At 51.6% G+C, this 5,962-nt stretch overlaps 1 pseudogene; it reads right to left on the minus strand.

The window, feature by feature from the left end:
* Nucleotides 1-2,306: 2,306 nt before the first annotated feature.
* Nucleotides 2,307-3,835, minus strand: LOC127186693 (zinc finger and BTB domain-containing protein 12-like; annotated as a pseudogene).
* Nucleotides 3,836-5,962: the final 2,127 nt, after the last annotated feature.

The following is a 5,962-nucleotide window of genomic DNA, read 5'->3' on the forward strand; positions in this document are numbered from 1 at the left end:
GAAGCACAGCCACCCCACTCTGAGCAGGAGCAGCAATGCTAGGTTCACACTGACCACCCAGCTCCCTGTAGACAGAAGCACAGCCACCCCACTCTGAGCAGGAGCAGCAATCCTAGGTTCACACCGACCACCCAGCTCCCTGTAGACAGAAGCACAGCCACCCCACTCTGAGCAGGAGCAGCCATGCTAGGTTCACACGACCACCCAGCTCCCAGTAGACAGAAGCACAGCCACCCACTCTGAGCAGGAGCAGCAATGCTAGGTTCACACCGACCACCCAGCCCCTGTAGACAGAAGCACAGCCACCCCACTCTGAGCAGGAGCAGCAATCCTAGGTCACACCGACCACCCAGCTCCCTGTAGACAGAAGCACAGCCACCCCACTCTGAGCAGGAGCAGCAATGCTAGGTTCACACCGACCACCCAGCTCCCAGTAGACAGAAGCACAGCCACCCCACTCTGAGCAGGAGCAGCAATGCTAGGTTCACACCGACCACCAGCTCCCTGTAGACAGAAGCACAGCCACCCCACTCTGAGCAGGAGCAGCAATGCTAGGTTCACACCGACCACCCAGCTCCCTGTAGACAGAGCACAGCCACCCCACTCTGAGCAGGAGCAGCAATGCTAGGTTCACACTGACCACCCAGCTCCCTGTAGACAGAAGCACAGCCACCCCACTCTGAGCAGGAGCAGCAATGCTAGGTTCACACCGACCACCCAGCTCCCTGTAGACAGAAGCACGGCCACCCCACTCTGAGCAGGAGCAGCAATGCTAGGTTCACACCGACCACCCAGCTCCCTGTAGACAGAAGCACAGCCACCTCACTATGAGCAGGAGCAGCAATCCTAGGTTTTTGACAGAAAATAAAAAGCTCATTAGCCCACTTTCTTCCTCAAGGAACAACTATTTCACTCATCCCTATACTCATTATCATCAAAACTATAAGCTTGTTTATTCAACCTAAAGCCCTAGCAGTTTGTCTTACAGTTGATATTATTGCCAGACTCCTACTAATACACGTAATTGGCTTAGCTACCTTATTATTAATAAATATTAGCCCACCAACTGCTACAATCACATCTATTATTCTTGTATTGCTTACCATACTTGAATTTGCCATAGCCCTTATTGAAGCCGACATATCTACCCTTCCAGTTAGCCTTTATCTACATATTACATAATGGCCCTCTAAACACATGCATATCACATAGTTAATCCAAGCCCATGCATCCTAGCAGGAGCTTTTTCCACCCTGCTATTAAATTCTGGTTTAGTGATGTAATCTCATCATAACTCTATTCTTCTTCTGTCAGTAGGCCTTCTAACAAATACTATGTACCGATGTTGACAAGATATTATCTGTGAAGGAACCAATCAAGGTTCCATATCCCTATTGTACAAAAAGGCCTTTGTTGTGGAATAATCTTATTTATTGTATCCGAAGTATTTTTCTTTACAGGCTTCTTCTGAGCCTTCTACCTCTCCAGTCTTGTAACAACACATGACCTAGGAAGCTGCTAATCACCTACAAAAGAACACCCCTAAACATGCTAGGAGTACCTCTTCTTTTTTTGTTTTGTTTTGTAGACAACAAAGAAAGCCTAAAACCCCAAACTCCAGGAAAAAGATCTTTAAAAATAAGTTTTCTTTTTAAAAAAATTGTATAAGTCTCTACCCCCCTCCCTCCCCCTAACAGCCCTCCTTGTGTCCTTTTCCTTTGTGCCCTGGCCCCCCCACCCCCTCTCTATTCTCTGTTCTTGCTACTATACGACCATGTTGCATTCATTACCTACCCAGGTTGCCCACCCCGTTCTCTTTCATTTCCGGTGAACCATGTACCTACTGTTCCACTTCCCCAGCATGCAAGAGCCGCCTCCCTGTCTTTTCCTGGGTCTTCGTACTTGGTTTGCCCTACCACCTTCTCCCCCAGTGACCTATTCTAAACTGGAGCAAGGAAGCTGCATCCTGCCAATCCCCCAGTTCCCACGGCAGCCCGCCTCCTCAGAAGCAGCTTTATCCAGGAAAAGCTGGTCTCCAACGTTCTTTCAGCCTTTGCAATTTTTTTCCTCCCTCCACATTGTTCGTGCACCTCTACAAAAAGAAATCTTTCTTTGGTACCCCATATTCCCTTCAGCCTTGTCAACCCTGTCTCGGGCTCCATCTTTTTCTTCTACTCTTTGAGGCAAGATCTTCTCTCCAATCCTCCTTACAATGTACGCCTGACCCAGAACCAGCCCTTCACTTCTCCTGGGCCCAGAACCCCCCCCCCCCCCCCCCCCCCCCGCCGCACGCAGCCTCCTGCCCTTCAGCAAATGAGGATCTGGCCCATGCCAGCCTCCAGCACTTTCTCAGCTGTGGTTTCGCCATGCTGCTCCTTGAGGTGGCGCCCGGCTTGTGGAAGAAGCGCACATCACGGTAGAAACATCTACAGGGCTGCGGTCTGAGTGCAGGTTGAGGAGACCTTGCAGCGTGGACTTCTGAGTGAAACACTTGCCGCAGATGCCACACGAGTGAAACCTGACGCCGCGGCGGGCATTCACTTGGCGTTTGAGGTTGCTGCTGCTGTGGTTGAACTGCTTGCTGTAGAGCAGACACATAAAGACGAAATGTTGCGTTCGCATGTGGAAGACCAGCTTCTCCACACCCTGATACACTTCCAGGCATTTGGTGCACTTGATGTTCTCTAAGGGGTTTCCACTTGAGAAGAAGCCCCCAGGCAGGGGTCCCCAGCTGCCCCCTGCCACCAGACTGCACCCCCCCCGCGCCCCCAGGCAGCCACAGCGGCCCACCACTGCTTCCACAAGTCCCGAGGTGGCCCCCACACTGGCCCTGCCTCCTGGGATCAACAACAGGCCTTCGTCTTTGCGGCCTCTGACAGGCTGTAGCAGCCCTTCACCACGCCTTGTGATGGGGCTACAGTGTTGGGGGCCACACTGCTCTGGGTTAGCTCCCCCAGATGGCTGCACACAGAGGCCCTGATACCCAGACCCCCTGCTAGGTCTCCAGGGGGTTTGAGCCAGTGTGCCACTTTAGACTCCACCTTGACGATGCAGATGTCAGAAACATCCTCATTCTTGCCCTCTGCCTTCAGCTCTAGGTCCTCACCTAGGGGAAACTCCAGCTTCACTGGCCAGAGGAGCAGAGAGGGTAGAGGAGGTGGGGTGGGGGCTGGTGCTGGCTTTGGGGTCCTGGGGAGGGAGGAGGGACTTGGTGAACCAGACACTGCTCACCAGGCTCGCCTCCATCCTCTTTGAAGCCTATTTTGTGCTCAACGAACTGGCTGAGGGCGTTCCTCCCTTTCTCCACCAGTGTTTCATTTGCATGTAGGAGGCAGCAGCAGGCAGTTCACAAAGTCCCGACTGCTCCATGGCACCTGCGCAGCAAGAGAGGAGCAGGTCTGCCACAATGCACGCTGTGCATCAGCGAGACCTGCATCTCTGAGCCGGGGTTTAGCAAGAACTGGTCCCTGAGGAAAGGCGAACAGGCAGCCAGAGTGACTTTGTGGCCATGCAATTTGAGGCGAAGATGGTCACTTCGCAGAACAGCTCCTCGGCTCGGAGCTAGTTCATGTTCTGTAGCGTAGCGGCCTCGTGGCCAGGCAGCTGGAAGCTCAGGACTTCCACCCCAGACAGAGGCCTTTGTGTCAGGAGTGGACTGCCCTGGCCTGGTTCTGCCTGCTGATTTCCCTCTCCTCAATCCCTCCCCCCACACCCCACCGGCGCCCCACACACTCGGGCTGGCAAGGCACAGCCGCTGGCACCTCACCAAGCTCGCCAAGTTCGTGAGGGACGTGATCAGGGAGATGTGCGACTTCGCACCCATGGGCAGCGCCATGGAGCTGCTCAAGGTGTCCAGGGACAAGCGCCGGCTCCAGTTCATCAAGAGGGTGGACTTGCAAGTCACAGCGAAGAGGAAGCGGGAGGAGCTTAGCAGCCTGCTGGTGGCCAGGAGGAAGGCAGAGGCCAAGAAGGACTGATTGCCCCTCCCCCAGTAAATGTTTGTGCAAAACAAACAAACAAAACAACAACAAAAACCAAATGGCCCGATCTGTGCCATGTCTGACCAAGCTTCTAGTTTTTAGGCTCACTGAAAAGAGTCGCGGTTCCGCCTCCCACCTGTAACTTAAAATTATTTTACCACATTCCAACTCCTCCTCCAATCCGGCTTTTGTTTAACCTGCCTCCCAGTGTTCCTTTTAGCCTTGTTGGAGTGGGGGAGGCTTGTTTACAAGTCCAGAGCCACTGAGTTCTGAGAATGTAAGTTGCTAAGAAACACAGCAGGAGTTTTCCTAGCAGTTAGAGTTTGACTCCCCCTTTGAAAATTTCCTGGGCAGGCAGCAGGAAAATGCCTGATTGTCAGTTAGCTTTAAGCTCTGCTCCTCTGGCCTGTTTTTGCCTGGATCTGGGGTGGTGCCCTGTCTTACTTGCTTGTCATCATGGCCACCCACTAGCCAGTTTGGGTAGGACACTGCTGTAGTATACACTTATGCCAAATAGGATTAAAATCTAGCAAGGCAATGGTGGTGGCTGCTGAGGCAGCAGTGCACACCTTCAATCTCAGCACCTGAGAGGCAGAGGTGAGAAATTGTAAAATCATAAAATGTAAGACGCTTGTTTGCCCTGCCTACCCAGAGGCTTCCCCCAGTTCTCGTTACTGCTAGCCTCAGGAGTTACACCCTAGTTCCTAGAGTAGCTATATGCAAGCTCCCAAATATTAGAGGTCCCATACGGTTTCCAGTAACCGCCCTAGGGACCCACACCCAAGTCCCCACAAGAGGTCTCCCAATGCCAGATGTCCTAATGTCCATATGGTCTAACTTGATAAGCAACCCCACCTGCTTTGTGGTTTTAGCCTTTAAAACTAACCTGTAACAGTCACTGGGGGCCCTTAGCCTTTCGAGTGCTGTAGGACCCAGGCGCGTCAGCAATAAACCTTTGCTTTTGCATCAGTGCGTTGTGCCTTGTGTGGTCTCTCATGGCGACCTCCTTCCCACGTTGGGCGTGAGGGTCCAACAGAGGCAGGAGGATGTCTATGAGTTCAAGGTCAGCCTGGTCTACAGAGCAAGTTCCAGAACAGCCAAAGCTACAAAGAGAAATAATCTCAGAAAAATGACAAAACAAAACAAATGAACAAACAAACAAAGCCTTTGCACTCATTTTGCCTAACTCCAGGTGACATCTTTAATCTTCATCCTCATGAATCAATGAGTTCAGGAGCCCCTGTCTCAGGCTCACTTCTGGTGACTGAATGAAAGTGACCTCACTGCTCCTTAGGCATAGTGGAGGAGAAGGTTTTCATTGTAGATCTGAGGGAAAGAACAGCCAGAGATCTGCAAGAGTCCAGACTGAACATGGCCAGCTCACTGAACTGGGTCATGAGAGAAGGGGAGGTGAGAGACCTAGAGAGGAAGAGAAGAGAGAGGGAAAAGGAGAGACAGCAAAGGGACAAAGAAAGGAGCCAAGGACCAAGAGAGCACATAGGCCAAAGGGCTGCACTATTTAGGCATCAGAGAGTGGGGGAAAGGGGAGCAATGCTCACTGGCTGGATAGGTTTGGAGTCTGGGGTGGGGGTAGGATGGGGGTGAGAAGTGCTGAGAGGAGCCAGGGCTCTGTAATAAGTACTTGCTAGGCTGAGAAAGACTGGAGACCAGCCTCCTCTTTGCTGTTGAACAGACACCCCAGTTAGCCATTCTTCCCAGGTTGCTTTGAGACCCCAAACAATGATCACCGAATATAGAGCTTCCTAAGTCTTTCACATCTGAGTTGAGAAAAGTATCATCATTCTCAAAAACCTGCACCAATAGCTTGTGTAGCTTTAAGAATTAGAAATAATGAATGAAAAGTCATAACAACATGGTACAGTGCATTTAGCGGACCAAAGTACTGTTCAATATCCAATGAAAAGAGAAAAAACCACTCCCATGAGTGCCAAGATGACCTTAAGAGTGCCCCCAAAGGCATG

Source organism: Acomys russatus, unplaced genomic scaffold (genome assembly GCF_903995435.1).
Source record: "Acomys russatus unplaced genomic scaffold, mAcoRus1.1, whole genome shotgun sequence".
NCBI lineage: Eukaryota > Metazoa > Chordata > Mammalia > Rodentia > Muridae > Acomys > Acomys russatus.